Here is an 18,498-nt window from a genome sequence, read left to right on the forward strand (position 1 = left end):
TCCCACTCAAAGCTGAAATCTTCATCAGTTGGACACTCAGGGCTTGAATACACTCAGTGACGGGGAGCGCACTGAAGGCAGAAGCTCCAGTGAGTTGCCTAGAAAATTTATTATGGAATTTCTTTTTTTTTTTTTGAAGATTTTATTTATTTATTTGACACAGAGAGAGAGAGAGAGACAGCCAGCGAGAAAGGGAACACAAGCAGGGGGAGTGGGAGAGGAAGAAGCAGGCTCCTAGTGGAGGAGCCTGATGTGGGGCTCGATCCCATAACGCCAGGATCACGCCCTGAGCCAAAGGCAGACGCTTAACAACTGCACCACCCAGGCGCCCCTATTATGGAATTTCTGCAATCATTACTGATTTGTAAATGTGAAAGAAACATAAAATGAGATGTATGAGGATTTTAAAAAATACATGAAATTTGGAACCAGACGGACTTGGGGTGAAATTCTTCCTTGGCTATTTAATAGTTCTATGATTTAGGGCGGTTAACTTTTCTCAGCATTCATTGCCTCCTCTGTAAAATGGGTATGACAAACTGAGTCTCCCTGACTTTTATGAGGATTAACTAAGATAATGTTTACAAAACACCTAGAATGGTGCCTTTCTGGCACAGAGAATTATTATTTCCTTCTATTCATAAGCAGAAGAAACTCCTAGATACACACAAAAAACAAAGAATGCTAATTGTCTATGCATTTGCTACTTGAGTCTCTATGAGGATGATAAGTGGAAGAGGATGATGGGATTATTTGCTTGTTTTGCTTATTTTTAATTGTTTCAAAAGCTAGAAACCATTATGTTAATATAAATACATGGATACTTACACTTCCTGGTATCTTTTAGCTACTTTTCTATTTTCATCAATTATTAGTTTTTTAAACCATTAACTTCAACAACAACCTCTGTCGAGCTAAGTGTCACAAACACCATCACTATTTTTTAAAAGAGTCTTCTTTCAGTCTTGCTTCCAGTCTAGAATTCATCTTCTATGCTCCAAAGCCACAAGAAGTGGGAAATATCATTATTTCAATGAAGTTCCTCATAATGGCCCTGGAGAGAATATTAAAAATAGGTTTTCCTGAAGCCTCTTACTGAATATCTTTTTGGGAAGACAGAGAAGGAGACAGAAAAGGGGGGAAAGGAACCACAGTATCTATAGCTGTGATTTGTAGTGTTAGTTGTACCATATGGCAAAAAAAGTTCAAGTGACTTAGGGGCACTAATTTTATCATTTTCTCTCTAGAAAACATATATTTTTAGAAACTTAATGACCTGAAGAACTAGCCTTCTTCTATCCATAAGATTGTTTTGTCATGAGCGTGGCACATGTTGTTTTTAGAGAAAAGAAAAGTCAGATTTGACAAGATGTGATACAATTACATCTAAGATCACCATCAAAGGATAAATTATGTATAAATTAATTCAATCTCAATCATCCAATAACTATTCAGACAGATATGGTGACTACGGGCATGTGTCTGAGCTGCTGTTAATTGGCTTTTCTTAGAATACTCATTGTTGGAAATGTTGAACTCTAACTCACATTATCGGGATTCTGTTTGTATTTCCCCACAGCAAAAATATTCTAATGTAAAAAACTGTTCAAGGTATGACCTCTAACCAAACTATTTTTCACAGAGTAAAAGTTGTTGGGCATTTTACTTCTTATAGCTGAAACTATTCAATAAAATTTCATTTTTATTAGCTTTATGGATGAAAGAATATCCAGAAAACCAAAACTATAGGATCCAAGTGCTCAGGGCAATGAGAAAAAAATTACGAATGGACCATATAATGATGACTCCTCTCATTTCTCTGCCTGTGTTTCAAGAGATGTGAGTTTCCTGAACCTTGAAGGGAGAAGAGTCTCACTGATAGCCACTCTTACTTCTCCTTGAGAATCTGTCCTATATGACAAGCGGCAGGGCATGCTTGTGCTGGGGCAGTGGTCTTGGGATCGGTGGGCCTTCCTGCTCTTCCATTCCTACCTCTCCATGCACACTCAAAGAGGGTTTCTGGTCAAAAGGGTAGGAAATGCCATTTTTCAGTTAAAAATTTGGTGAGTGGTCAGACCTGCCTGGACAGTTGGCCAGTTATGTTGTGCAAACCGAAAGACCTGTGACGTAGGTTGAATGTCTCTAAGCACTAGCATTTCAACTTGAAATTAAACCTATTGACAAAAGCTTCCATTTTGTTAATAAGCGTTTGTAAAAAGTTGTAGGATTTTATAGAAGAGAAATTTGTAAAGGGGGTTATGTCTTGCAACAAAAGAAGTTGAATTTGGTAAATATACTGGAAACTATAAGGAAATAATTTCATCTATTAATTCCATAGTAACAAAGCCTGGAAAGAACTGGTGATTAAGTGGATTTTAGCTCAAAAGGTAAATATTTTTGGCTCTCTTTTCCGGCTCATTATTAAATATTATTATGTAAGATATCTCTAATTCATTAGAGATTCTGCTTTTATCATTTATTAAGACTAGTGGCAAGAACAGATTCCCCTAGAGGGGAAGAATGGATGAAGGAGAAACTAGCATAGCCACGCATTTGATATATAAATTACACACAATTCAAATCATTGCCCACTTCAAGTAATTTCTTTCTTTTTAAGTATGTGTTTTCCCTTCTTTCCCACTGACTGTAAAACATTTGCACTCAGAACTTTTCCAGAAAAAGGCAAGCTTAATCCTCGGAGTTCCTAGAGAGCCACATTGCATCATAGGCCACATAGACATAAACTCTCCAAAATTAAAACACACCAGTACCACTCCCTCTTCCCATCCCCATCCCAATAGTTGGTTTGGTAGCTGCACATTGAAAGAGTCAAAATGTACACTGAAAATACATTAACGTATTTCACTCTATCTATTCTAGGAGTAGAAAACCACCTTTCCCTTCAGATTCCAAGAACTCGATGAATTCAAGAACATAGGAAGTTGAGTTAAGATGGCCTGACTGCAAATAATCTGCTTAACCACAACATTAAGTTCCTTTTAAATCTTTACTGAATACCTATTGCACATCAAGGCTCTGAATCCCAAGGTGAAAGGCACTGCCTCTGTCCTCCAAGATCTCTTCCTTTAGGGATAAAGCAGATGAGACCATGTTGTAATAAATAATAGTCTATAATGTATCGAATGGAAATGCCCTTGAACCACCGAATGCTCATTTTTAAACTTTACCAAATTCTCACTTTCATTAATACTGTGAAATCCTATAGTTGAAGGCAGTAGTGGTAGGCTTCCATGGCACATATTCAAGGAAATTAAGAAAATCAGAACATTGCCTTCCATCAAATGGCAAGGTCAACAACTTATATGTCCTTCTGGAGATGACATAGTCCAAAACTTTGGTATTCCTCCAGAATACAGAGTCAAAATTTACAGTGTGCCAGACATATTTGGAGAGGACATTAACAGGAAATGTTCTATAAAATAAGAAATTAAATCATGTACAAGGGCCAGAAATTGAAACAACCAAGATAACCAAAAGAAACAAAATGAAAGGAGACACCAAAACAGTTAAGAATCTTTTCAAATTTGATATCCAAACCATGAAAGCTGCAAGAACGGTGACATGTTGTTTAGCTTCTCAAGTGGATCTGAGAGCAAAGTATAACTATCTCCCCTAACTTACCACATATATGTATGTATGTAATATATGTACATGGGTATCTACTGATCATGAAACAGCAACCAAAAAACCCCAACCTCTTCTCAGGAAATAAGAGCTTTTGGCAATGAAATCCTAAATATAAGCATGTCTGGTTCCACGTTATTACTTTTTTTTTTTTACCGATACACACAAATTGCCACAATATTTAAATGGGTCATTTGAAAAAATATTTCAAGAAAGAGAAGAATCTTGCCGAAATTGTTTTACCAAGACTGAAAAGTGGGTTCCTTTATGTTTTTTGACTGTTTTAGTAGGTCAAAACAGACTGTAAATTTACTTCTTAGAGCCGGTTAGCCTTGGGACTCCTACTGCAGTCTGACAGTGATGCCTTCTAATTGTTGTTTATGGATGTCAAGAGACTTTACACCTTTTTTTTTTTTTTTGGTCTTTGGTTTGCTCTGATTCTCTTTTTTCACGTGGTGTTTAATTTGTGCTTTTGCCGAGTACACCACCAATAAACAATTCTTGAGGGAATGTTGCATGTGAATTTGAGCAGATTCCATTAGAATTTTGGTAGTCAGGCTTTGCCATTACTCTTCTCATTTCCGATGCTTGACTGCATAAACAATCCCCCGCCCTACCCCTACTTGCTCCCTCTTCCAAAACGGAAGGAAGATAGAAGGAACGCCAGAAAAGCGGCCATTGGCATCTTACACTGAAATCCTGTTTTTCTAGTCAGTCTACTTGAGATTGAATTTTTTTTTAACAAAATTATTTGGGAAGAAAAAAACATTTTCCCTGCTGTTGCTGCTGTATTATTATTTGACTGATTTTCAGTTTATTAGTCATTCATCTGGATTGGTGCCTGTATATTTTCCGAAAGGTTTAATATTCAAAATTATTTATTTGGCTATATTGAATCTTTGCTCAAAATTATATCTTTTTCTGTATCTAAGAAGCTTCACAGATATTTCCTTATTCATGCTCACGATATTCTTGTAGATTGTAATAAAAGACACTACAGTAACATAGGTTATAATATAAAAAACAGACTAAAGCAAACTTGATTAAGGTGACATTAGTCGATAGAGTTAGGAGCTAGGAAAGAACAGTCAGAAGCGCTACAATGTTCTATGACTCTTGAAGGCAGGTAACTACAATATTGTCATCATGGATGAACGGAAGGGTCTTGGGATGATGAGAGAAACTGGAGCTGGAGCCAACCGCTCCTGCCAGGGTAAAGAACAGTTGTTGGGCACTGCTGACAGGATCGCCAAGTAATCAGGAAGGATCTACATCCCTGCTCTCTCCTTGGAACTTGCAGTCTCTCTCTAGCAGAATTTACCCCACTGGCAAAACTTAAGAGTGCGCCCCCTAACGGAGGAGAAAGGGAATTTGTGGAGTCCCAGGGCCAGGATCACAGAGCAGTGCGTAGAAGCCCCCTCTTTAGTTACTTAGTATCCGGATCCATCCTTCTGTACATATTTACTTACCTTCCATACAACACACAATGCTTTCTGTCCTTCCTCGAATGAAGATGCTTCCTCCTTTCCTCCAGTGCGAAATTCCAACAGTCATGTTGTCCATTTCTAGCTGCTACTAAATGCTCTTCTAATTCCACGTAAACTGATATAATCCAAAGACTAACTTGTAGTTAACTGCCAGCAACCACCCTTGTATAAAATAACAAGGGGGAAAGAGCAGAGAGGGAAACAAATTGCACGTGTGAATATATATAAACGTCACTATGCAGTGGAGGTGTGTGTGTGTGCAAGGTTGTTTATGCATGGCTGCTACAGGACGTTTCTCTTTCATGACGCTGGAAATGTCGTAAGTACTTTCTACACTACTCCTTCCAGGTTTCCTTCACCCTAAGTCAGGACTCAACTAGTTGTTGTTTTCCTGAGACAACGTCCCAAACCTTCACTCTTGAAAGCTCTGAATTCTTAGTCCTGTCCTCAACTCTTTTCTAAAGCATTAGATTTCCATTAACCTTTTCTATTGGTCATGAGAGTCTTAAGAGGCAGCATGGTAGCACCGAGAAGGCAGTTCCAAACATCCTGCTTGCTACTTACGCTGTGTAGCAGCAATCAAAATTATTTTTGGTGATCAGGATTAATCTTCTGCAAGGGAAAAGGTATAGGTGTCAGGTGACTTTCATTGGCATACCGTTCAGTAATATTGGTTAAACTACAGTTGTTTTTGATGATGCCAGTCTTCCAGATCTCTTGGCCTGTTATGGCCCCCGGAGGCAACATAAGCTGTTGAAGAATGGAGCAGTGGAAAGATCGGTAGCACACACTGTCCTGGGCACCCTAGTGAAAAATGCGGATAACTCAGCAGAGTGATTTTGGTTAGACTTTTTTGATAGTTTTAATGTGACAGTACTGATTTCCAAGACTGCATGCACCTTTCATTTGTGATAGTCTGAAATGAAGACTATGTCTAGTTGATTACAGGACAGCAGGTAGATTTGACAGTGAAATAATGGATTGGCTTAGGGAAACCACACTGGCTTTCCACAAGTTAAATACCTTTGACCCATGCAGGCTGTCTGAACCTTCCTCTTTTTCCCTTTACAGAGGCTTCACACATTACCTTGTGTTTCTCTGATCTTTTTTATTTCTGCCATACACTGTAGCCCATGAAGCTCCTCTCCCCTGTAAGACCAGCTGCAGAATAGGATTTAGCAGTTTCTCTCTTTTTTGTCCCCTCGAATATTCTTCTTAATTAAAGTGTTTTCCTGTTAATTACTATGAGAAAAAAGATCAAGGCAAACAGAAGTACCACGGTCGGGGGCGCCTGGGTGGCTCAGTCGGTTCAGCGTCTGACTCTTGATTTTGGTTCAGGTCATGATGTCAGGCTTGTGAGATCCAGCGAGATTCTCTCTCTTCCCCTCCCTCTGTCCCCCTCCCCGCTCTTTCAAATAAATAAATATTGAAAACAAACAAAAACAGAAATACCACTCCTTCAATTCATTTAACAAATCATTTTTGAACACTTACTTTGCCAGAAACTATGCTAAGCACTAGGTTTTTTTTAGCAGTGGAACTGAACAGTGCCTGCCTTCATGGAGATTACAGCTTTAGAAAAACATATGTGGTTATATAGCTCTCAGATATCTTTCAGTTATTCGAGTGATTGTCCCTGCTCTATAATTTATTACTCTCCTGCTAGATTAGGATACTATCTGTGTTTTCTAAAACAGAAAAATCACTGCCACCCAGTTGGATATTAAAAGATCATTTAAAATCAGAACAGTTTCAGGGGCGCCTGGGTGGCGCAGTCGTTAAGCGTCTGCCTTAGGCTCAGGGCGTGATCCCAGCGTTATGGGATCAAGTCCCACATCAGGCTCCTCCGCTGGGAGCCTGCTTCTTCCTCTTCCACTCCCCCTGCTTGTGTTCCCTCTCTCGCTGTCTGTCTCTCTCTTTGTCAAATAAATACATAAAATCTTTAAAAAAAAATAAATAAAATCGGAACAGTTTCAGAAAAACTGCAGCCTGTGTCATTGGATGTTAGGCTGAACTGCTTAGACTCCAGTTCAAAGCAGTAGATTGAGGCTTGCACCATCATTATACTTGGGAAATTTGGTTATAATCTTGAGCTTGTAGAAACTTCTCTCTCTTCCAGGATCATTTTCATAATCTCTGAGTATGTCCCTCTCTATCACCTGAAGTTTACTTTTATTATCTCCTTGCCTAAGGCAAGTGGCTTCCTGCCTGCCTTCATTTCTTTCATCTCTCTGGGAAGTCTCCAAATCCAAGAAGTCTTACTCTCTTCCCTGTTTCTGGCCTCTACACTGAATGAATAATTTTCCTAAAAAACATTAAGTAACCATATTTCCAGACTGGTTCTGTACTCAAGCAAACTGTGCTTTTTTTTTTTTCACTTATTGTTCTAGGTTAATGGACCTTCATCCGTGGGCTCTGTCTCTCCTTCATTATCATTGAACTTGCTTTGTATCAGGCACCATTTTAGGTGGGTTTTATGTGTAATTTGACCCTGCCCTCATAACAGCCCAATGAAGAAGGTGATTTTATTAACTATTTTATAGAAGGGGAACTTAGGTCCAGAGAGGGTGGAGTTTTTTTTTTGTTTTGTTTTGTTTTGTTTTTTCAAGGTCTTGCTCCTACCATCTTTTTTTCTTTCTTGCTTGCTTTTTTTAGAGAGGGAGGGGGGAGAGAGAGAGAGAGAAAGAGAGTGCTCGGAGGAGGGGGGGAGGGATAGGCAGAGAGAGAATATCAAGCAGGCTCCATGCTCAGGGCAGAGCCTGACTGGGGCTCGATCTCACAACCCTGAGATCATGACCTGAGCCGAAATCAAGAGTCAGATGCTTAACCGACTGAGCCACCCAGGCACCCCTCTCCTACTCTTTTGTAAGGTAACTCACAGCTGCAATGTATGGGTTCTTTGCAAGATTTAACTGGGTTCAAGAGCAACGTGAGTCAATAGTACATGTGGTTGCCACAAACGCAGATAGGCTTCATTCATGAAAATGCAGTGCTTGTAATAAAGACGGTGATCATTTTGTCGCAGGTCAGATGAGAAGCCACTGAAAGGACTGACAGATGGCGTCTCACCTGTAAAACTGGAAGCTTAGTTGTCTTGAGTCATGGAGAGGCTATCTGATAGAAAAGGGATTAAAATTTCTGTACATATACAGAGGGGAGAACTATGCAGAGTAAATGCGTGTTAGAAGAATGTACTTGAACTCATATTAAGGTAGAATCTTAGAATTGTCCACAAGTGGAATGAATGGGCTACTGCAGAAGAATGTCAGTTACCTGTTTCTTGCAGGAGTCAAAAGGCTGAGACATCACTTTGGGGTATGTTGAAGAAGAGAGCCAGTATTGAATTAGTCACATCCAGTGAAATGCATTGATACATGATAAATACCTAGCATACAGGCATGCAACAAATGTCACTGTTTATGCCCACTATTTCCAAGAGGGAGATTCATATACCCTACCCATTCTCATCTTTAGTTACTCACTGCCTGAACCTTTCCTGACTCTTCAGCTAAACCTGACCACTTCCTACTATCTTTTTTTTTTTTCCCCTGCAGCTTTAGGTATTTGCCTCTGTGGCTCCCTTTGCCTGGAAACCTTACCATGCCTTTGGAAGTTCTAAGAAAGTGCTTCAAGCTGGATCCCAAATGTCATCCCTTCAACAGAGCCTTTAATTGAGCTTTTCAACCCATCGTGTTTCCTCAAAACGGTGTAAGTACTTCACTACCTTTTAGAGTCTGTTGTACCTAAATCTTTCCCCCATCAAATTGTAACACTTCTCATGGGACTGTTGTCTGAATCCATCTTTGTATTTGCCTCCTCTTATTCCCATTCAGCAGCATGTATGTTACACACCCCAGTACAGGGCACGATCTGCCTGCTTAGTACATGTCAGTTGAATGGAATGGAATGGAATTATAGCTTGTTGTGTGAAAATGTTATTAAGACAGCTTGTGGACCTGATTCAGTGGTAACGGGACAGAAGTCCTAAGACTCTGAGTCTCATTTGGGGTGAGTAGCTGATAGATATGTGGGGACTTTTCTCTAGAAAAACCTGTCTCTAGGTACATACAGAAAGGTCCAGGAAAAGAACTGGAAAATAAAGAAGAACAAGTCAGAGTCAGTTTAGGCTTTCACACCTAACTGTTCACACCTATAAGCAATAGCTTATTTCTCTTCACTTGGATTTTTTTTTGCCAGTGGCCAGTGATCTGCAGGGAGTTTTTCTCTTATTCCCTTTGCCAGTTGGTGAATAATTACAGTTTCCATGCCCCATACTAAATCAAGGTGTCTTGCAAAGCAGCCTAAGCCATTGTTTCCTACATAACTTCTAATACTTATCAGCGAATTATGGTGATGACAGCATCAGAATTTTAAATGATTTATGTTGCCCCTCAAAATAAATCCCATTGTAATTCCATGCAAATTATTGTAGAAGGTTTCTGGTGGTAAATTCAAAGTACTTGAATCATCTTTTCTTTAAATAATTTTTAATCAGCCAACATTATACAATCTTGCATGCAATTAAAAATGCCATAGATAGTGGTTGAGGAATCTTTATATTTCAGCATTTTAAAAATCTATTTTTGGCTTGGAGTTTTTTGTTAAATCCCAGTGCTTTTGTTGTTTCATCTATTTCAAGCTTATGATAGGCATCAAGGCAAGAGCAGTTGGGAAGATTAGCAAATGTTATAGGTAGGATAGTAGAGTTAAGGCCATGACTTATTACTGTATATTCATTTGTATTTACTTTCATTTAGGCATATAAAATTACAACTTGATTTAGCAAAGCTTTTTTTTTTTTTTGCAGTAATCAGTTCTACCACAAAGCACAAAATATTCCTTTTTTTCGTATTTGCAACAGATCTTCTTTCACTCTTTACTCTATTTTCCCTTTTCTAGGCTTTTTTACATTAAATGTTTTTAGCTACCCTAAACCATTAAATACCCCTGAAGTTCCATAATTTCTGCAGAATTTACCAAGATTGCTTATAGACTAGCCAACCCCTTACTCTTCCAGCCCCATTTGGTCATAGAGCTTCTTCCCATGCTTCACAATCCAGCTAACAATGTAGATTCCTAAAGTGCTATTGGATGTTTTCTTCGTGATCATTTCACTCTGTATGTGTCTTGGTTTGATGGTTTGATTCCAGTTTTGTGTCTTTAATTCTTTTTTTGTTGCCTGATAAAGGTTGCCAGGTTCGAAGAAGCCATCTGTGTGATTCACTTTGTATAAGGCCATGTAAAATTCGGCTTTCAATAATTTTTTAAAAAGATTTTATTTATTTATTTGGTGGGGGTGGGAGGAGCAGAGAGAGAGGGACAAGCAGACTCCACGCTGAGTGCGGAGCCCAATACAGGGCTCGATTCACGACCCTGAGATCATGACCTGAGCTGAAACCAAGTGTTGGACGCTTCACCAACTGAGCCACCAGGGTGCCCTGGCTCCCAATAATTGTTAATGATGAATACTCCCTTTTAAGAGGCAAACAGGAACTATGCTTCTTTTAATTTAACATCTGTTGGTGGATAGAAGAGGTTTGCTTCATTGTGCTGTAAGGGATTTGACTGAATTAGTATTTGTCCTGTTGTGACTTGTTACGATGTGTTTTCAGAAAAGAAAAAAAGAGAAAAGAACAATGTCTTCATAGATTTCTTGCATTGTTTGTTCTATGGCTAACTTAGTATTAGGAAGCTTGCCCTTTAGTCCTATAACCAGATTCTGGACCAAAGATCTATACAGTCAGGTTGAAAAGCATGTTGTCTTTGAGTAAGTCTGCTCGGATGTTAGCTAACGCTATGTTCGAGGCATACTCCACTCTGTACAGTAATGTCACGACCACTCGTGGTACTAGCGTCTGGCACAGGTGCACAGGTACATTCGGGGAACGCTATCAGACAGGAGTGTACTTAGAAAAGAGTGCCCGCCCACCGCATAACCCTTAAATATCCTTAGATGGTTAAAATAAACCTACCGCCTCCATTTTGGTGTGTTGTTATAATCCACGCCAAGAAGGTAAACAAAGTTTATAAAAAGTTCCTTTTCACGTGTTCTGTGTGAAATCTGCTGGCACCTTCAATTTTGACTAACTATTTAAATACAGCTTCCTCTATCACAGCTGGTTGCCTGTGAATGAGAAATATTTAAATACCCTGCTAAGTTTTCTAAATGGAATTTTTAGAAATTCCACATTATGCATCTGCATATGCAATGTCAGCTAAATCATAATACAGCATAGTAGTAATATATTTCTTACTTTGGTAATTACTTTATTAGCTAATTAGTATTAAAACAGATTGCCAGAATACCTAATATGATTTCTTAACTGCTGCTTAGTGTTAAAGAGTAGAACTGCTACCACTGGTAATTCACAGGGAGATTTTTAAACGTTCTTGTCGTAGTAATAATAATTATAAATGAGTTGAAGTTAGATGCCTATACTCTTACAGCATGGTGGTGGTAGTATGGGCCTCACAACCTTTTTGAGAGAAATGAGTGACTGTAGTATTTAACCCCCTTAACAAGTTACCTGGGATGAATTTGATGAGCCTAATAGCTAGGAAATTCTCAAGGAACATCAGTATGTCAGATAGTATAAATTAAAGAGGTATTTTATTTTATTTTTTTATTTTATTTTACTTTATTTTATTTTTATCTTTCCTATTGCACCTCAGGCAGTTTATTGCACGTAACAGGTAGTCAAATAGGGTTTGCTGCATGAGCGAATGGGTCTCTATCCCTTTGGGAAACATGAACCTTTGGGAGCTTGCATACATTTCTACATAAGCCAGAGATCAAGTCAGCTGTATATCAAGCATGGACCTTGCCCTTTAAGAAGGTATATCCGGCTAGAGTGACAAAAAATATATAAAGTGCTTAAAAAATGTACAGTCCCTTGAGTGACAGACCTATACCTGTATATTCATGCTATAAGTTTTGTATATGCATATACTTATAATAAAAACATTCATGTTGGAAATCTTTAGCATATAGCTTCAAGAGACAAATTCTGAAAATGTTCACCATCAGCTTTATACTGAATTCCTCAGTCGTCCTGCAGCTGCATGAATATCACGGTGTCTTCTTCTCTGAAAGCTATCATGTAACCCCTGGTACAGTGCATACAGATCTGGCTTTAATCTTGGCCCTTCCTTTTACTTGCTGTGTGGCCTCGGACACATAACTACACATAACCTCTTTGGGGTTCAATAGCTTCACATATGACGTAGGATAATAATACCATCCCTACCCCAGGCTTATGGTGATAATTAAGTTAAGTCATATATGTAAAGCCCCTCCCACATTATCGTTTTCCGATGCACGCTAGTTGCCTTGCACCTGCTTACCACCAAATGTCCACACGTGCAGCTGTGAGAGTCTCTTATTCAAGCCCATAAGTCTTTATCTCAAGAGGATTTTTTTGTTTTCCAAAATCATCTTAAAAATCTATTTACATGCTTAAAAACCTGGTGCAATTCTGTTGTTTGGAATCTATTGTTTTTTAAGACTTAAATTTAAAAAAATTTTAAAGTAAAAACTGTGTATATTTAAAGTGTACAACATGATGATTTGATATCCATATACACAGTGAAATGATTACTACAGCCAAGCTAATTCACATATTATGTCCTCACATAGTCACCATCATTATTATTTTTTTTGTGATGAGAACACCTGAAATCTACTTTCTTTGTAAATTTCCAGTATTCAATACGGTGTTACTACCTATAGTAACATGGTGCACATTAGATCTCCAGACAGATTCATCCTACATAACTGCAACTTTGTAACCTTTGGTCAGCATTTCCCTATTTTCTGCACTTCTCACCCTTAGTAACCACCATTCTACTCTCTGGTTCTATGTATTTGACTTTTTTGTAGAAAATCTGTTTATTGTTAATCGGTGTGCTATTTGCCAGCTACTGATCTTATCACCCAATAGTAAGAATTATCACAATTTATTTACTTTTGTAAACACATCATAACATTTACATTGTGGGTCTATTTTATTAAGCTATTCAAATATAACAGAACAACCAAGGGACACTCAACTAAGGTAAGTTTTCAGATAATATGGGTAAGATGTCATTTCCATTATTCATGGATTGGTCTCATAAGCTACAACAAATGGAACTTTCAGTCTTTTGATCACATTTGGAAGTCATTACATTGCTGCGTTTGATTGCTGCATCCTCTCAGGTAACCTCCGGTCATTCACCAATGAACACAACAGAAGAATAAGACTCAGTCAGCCTTTGGATCCTGCTGCAGGCAGATGCAGCCAACTTGACTGAGTCAGGAGAAAGGGGCCAAGCTTTACTCAGTTCAGGTGACCACACATTTGAAGACTGTGCTGTATAGTACAGTAGCTCTCTCAGATACTATATTTGGTAGGGGCCTACTCTGTGACGCTCTCAGGGAGGGGGAGTGTCCAGTGCCTTAGGGCCAAAGCCAGATGATGAGGCATAATCCCTATGAAGGAAGCTTTAGCAGGTTAGTGATTGGTTAGTTAGTGAAAGATTCATGATTGCCTAGGGGCATAGAAGGTAATGTATAAGGCCAGCCGGAGAGAAAGAAATGGCTGGCTAATCGGAATAAAAGGCACAAATAGAAAATTTAATGGGACAGTGCTTCTAGGGTGTAAGCCACTGTAGGGAAATCCCATGGCTACAAATGGGATGATTAAGGTGCCCATGCTGGTATGAATGATCAGTGCTGGAGATCTCTTCAGAGTAAGAGGTGAATCTGCTCTGATCAGATAGAAGTGGAAATGAGGAATGTGAGTAAAGTTGAATCATGGCATAAAGTAACCAGCGTCCTTTTATAGGATGAACCAGGAGGTTAAGAAAACACTTACTGCTACACACCAAAACCTAGATTTTTATGTCATATTGTTCTGGGTCCCTTGCAGGAATAGAAAAAAAAATCCTAAAATTCATATGGAATCTCAAGGCACCTTGAATTGCCAATCAATCTTGAAAAAGAAGAACAAAGTTGGAGGCCTTACACTTCCTGATTTTAAAACATATTACAAAGCTGCAATAATCAAAGCGGTATGGTACTAACATAAAGACACACACAGATCAGTGGACCAGAATAAAAAACCTAAAAATAAACTCTCACGTATATAATCAAATTATCTTCGACAAGGGTATGAAGAAGACACAAATGGGAAAAGAATAGTCTCTTCAACAAACGGTGTGGGCATCTTTAGCTTACGCCATATATGAAAATCACCTCAAAATGAATTAGAGCTAAACATACTCCCTAAAACTATACCATTCCTAGAAGACAATAGAAAGGGAAATCTTCATGACACTGGTGTTGGCAAGTTTCTTGGATATAATACCAAGAGCATAACAGATAAATGTTATCTGTTATGAAACAGATAAATGGGAGGGCTCCTGGGTGGCTCCTCGGTTAAGCAGCCAATCCTTGATTTTGGCTCAGGTCATGATCTCTGGGTCCTGAGATCAAGCTCCGCCTTGGGCTATGCCCAGTGGGGAGTCTGCTTGAGATTCTCTCTCTCCCTCTTCCCTCCTTCTGCTACTCCCCTTGCTCTCTCTTTCTCTCTTAAACAAAGAAATCTTTTAAAAAAAGATAAATGGGACTTCATCAGACTTAAAAACTTTTGTACATTAAAGGAAACAACAGACTGAAAAGGTAACTTATGGGATGAGAGAAATGAATGTATTTGGTAAGTGGTTAATATCCAGAATATATAAAGAACTCCCAAAATTCAACAATGAAAACCAAGTAACCTGATTTTAAAAATGGGCAAAGGACCAAAGTAGACTTTTTTCCAAAGCAAACATAGAAATGCTCAACAAGCATATGAAAATATGGTCAACATCATAATCATTAGAGAAATGCAAATCAAAACCACAGGGAGATATTACCGCACGCCCATGAGGATGGCCACTATGGAAAAAACAGAAAATAGCAAGTGTTAGCAAGGTTGTGGAGGAGATGGAACCTTGAGCATTGCTGGTGGGAATGGAAAATGATGCAGCCACAATGGAAAATAGTATGGGGGTTCCTTAAAAAATTAAAACTAGAATTACCATATGATCCAGCAATCCCACATCTGGATATATATCCACAGTATTGAACTCAAGATCTCAAATAGATATTTGTACGCCCATTTCACTGCAGCATTATTCACAATATTCAAGAGGTAGCAGCAGTCCAGATGTGCATTGTCTGGTGAACGGATACAGAAAGTGTGGTATATCCACACACCGGAAAAGTATTCAGCCTTTAAAAAGGAGGGAAATCCTGTCACATGCTACAACACGGATGAACCTTGAGGACATTTTGATGAGTGAAATAAACAGTTACAAAAAGACAAATACTGTATAATTCCACTTATATGAGGTACCCAGAGTNATCTTTAGCTTACGCCATATATGAAAATCACCTCAAAATGAATTAGAGCTAAACATACTCCCTAAAACTATAACATTCCTAGAAGACAATAGAAAGGGAAATCTTCATGACACTGGTGTTGGCAAGTTTCTTGGATATAATACCAAGAGCATAACAGATAAATGTTATCTGTTATGAAACAGATAAATGGGAGGGCTCCTGGGTGGCTCCTCGGTTAAGCAGCCAATCCTTGATTTTGGCTCAGGTCATGATCTCTGGGTCCTGAGATCAAGCTCCGCCTTGGGCTATGCCCAGTGGGGAGTCTGCTTGAGATTCTCTCTCTCCCTCTTCCCTCCTTCTGCTACTCCCCTTGCCTCTCTCTTTCTCTCTTAAACAAAGAAATCTTTTAAAAAAAGATAAATGGGACTTCATCAGACTTAAAAACTTTTGTACATTAAAGGAAACAACAGACTGAAAAGGTAACTTATGGGATGAGAGAAATGAATGTATTTGGTAAGTGGTTAATATCCAGAATATATAAAGAACTCCCAAAATTCAACAATGAAAACCAAGTAACCTGATTTTAAAAATGGGCAAAGGACCAAAGTAGACTTTTTTCCAAAGCAAACATAGAAATGCTCAACAAGCATATGAAAATATGGTCAACATCATAATCATTAGAGAAATGCAAATCAAAACCACAGGGAGATATTACCGCACGCCCATGAGGATGGCCACTATGGAAAAAACAGAAAATAACAAGTGTTAGCAAGGTTGTGGAGGAGATGGAACCTTGAGCATTGCTGGTGGGAATGGAAAATGATGCAGCCACAATGGAAAAATAGTATGGGGGTTCCTTAAAAAATTAAAACTAGAATTACCATATGATCCAGCAATCCCACATCTGGATATATATCCACAGTATTGAACTCAAGGTCTCAAATAGATATTTGTACGCCCATTTCACTGCAGCATTATTCACAATATTCAAGAGGTAGCAGCAGTCCAGATGTGCATTGTCTGGTGAACGGATACAGAAAGTGTGGTATATCCACACACCGGAAAAGTATTCAGCCTTTAAAAAGGAGGGAAATCCTGTCACATGCTACAACACGGATGAACCTTGAGGACATTTTGATGAGTGAAATAAACAGTTACAAAAAGACAAATACTGTATAATTCCACTTATATGAGGTACCCAGAGTAGTCAAAACCATGGAAACAGAAAGTAGAACGGCTGGTTGTCAGGGACTGGGGGAAGAAAAAATGAGGAATTGTTGTTTGACAGGTTCATTGTCCCAAGCTCCTGTGGCTGCAATTTGGATCATAGCAAACAAAATCGATCCTAAAACCTTAAAAAGAAGGGCTTGCATATGTGCCTTATGTGAACCAGGTGGCTTAACACTTTCTAAAGGTCACACAACCAGCTGGTTGGGAGCTGGAAGCCAGACCTGATCGTCAATCCAAAGGGCTTTCCTCTGGAGTTTCCCTCCCTCACCTTACCCTCTGCTAGCACGGCCCCTGGCACACAGGGACTACTCTAGTACAAGTTCTGGAAGAAATGAATGCCTTACAAATTACCTAATCACTTACCTCCTTTGTTAGTTGAAAGAAAAGTAAACATTTTCCTCACGCTTCTAGATATGAACCAGACCAAGCAATTCTGCATGTAAATAATTTGACTGCTGCTTAATAAAATGCACATGACATAATGGCACTGAAATACTTCAAAATACAAAACAATTCCAGAAAGAGGTAAAAAAATAACAAAAATGGAGCATCGTCATTAAATGTCTCCATTTGATACAGCCTTCACTGAATGTCTAAGTTTGAACCTGTAAGATTTCCTACTGTGGTGTGCCTTGCCCCCAAATACGTGTTTGCTACTGATTTAGAAACACATTCAAAGTGATACCTTTGGAACCTTTGGCTTTCCACAAAGTATTTTCAAAATCTATTATGTTTTATATTTCTTCAGCCACCAGGTGGCATGTGCTTTGCTGCTGAAATATACAATAAAAATGTATAATAAAAATGTATCCTGAAGAGAGAAATTATATCAGGTCTTACATATCTAACAAAAAATAATGATAGTGGATTTTATCATGAATTCAATCAGCAAAAACCTCCATGCTAATAGATTTGACAAATAAAATTTATAACTGATTTAAAATAATTGAGTATAATTATTTAAAATTATACTTTTTTAACTTAAGGCATTAATTTCATTAGTGACCTGTCTTGTAAGATGGATGTAAAAAAATTTATTTTTTCAATTCTATTATAATTTGTAACCCTGCTTATCAATGATAAAACCACACACTAGTACCTAATATCAGGCCAAATAAAGGTAAAGATATGTTTCACGTTAAGAAACCTGTCCAATATTAAGAAAAAACAGGAGGTAATTATTCATTTTATTTAAGAAAGTCCCTCTACAAAAGGATTCACAGCAACATTGCTTAAAAGAGTGAATTTTTGAATTAAACTTTTCATCTGACATTCCGAAAAAGGGAAAGAGGCCAGCCAGGTGCTTTTGAAGTTATAGCAGCCCTCTGGGGCTGGAGGAGTCTTTGGGAATGTGGCGGGATAAAATCAACCATTTTTTCCCCACTCGATAGTTTAGTTTTCTTTCTACCTCCGATCCCAAATCCAAGTAGCTAAACCTTTTTTGTATTCACCATTCAGGAGAGCCATCTGACAAGGCACAAAGCAGAGGAAATGGCTTTCTTAGTTTTGGTTTCCAAAAAACTTATACTCCTAGGGAATGCATATGACTACTGACATAGGGGAAAAAAAGATACTTGAGGGAAAAATAACATTGTATGAGCAAGGGAGCTGAGGAAACAGGTTTTTCTCAGAGGCTGAAATGGATCTCCATGGGTAGAGAGGACTGAGGCATTTGCAGCTCCCAGCGAAGAGTGTCAATACTTTGCTTCCCAGGTAGAGCCCTGGGAAGGTGCCAGACTCCAGAGAATAAACGGTCGTGTGGCATGTTTA

Source organism: Ailuropoda melanoleuca, chromosome X (genome assembly GCF_002007445.2).
Source record: "Ailuropoda melanoleuca isolate Jingjing chromosome X, ASM200744v2, whole genome shotgun sequence".
NCBI classification, from domain to species: domain Eukaryota; kingdom Metazoa; phylum Chordata; class Mammalia; order Carnivora; family Ursidae; genus Ailuropoda; species Ailuropoda melanoleuca.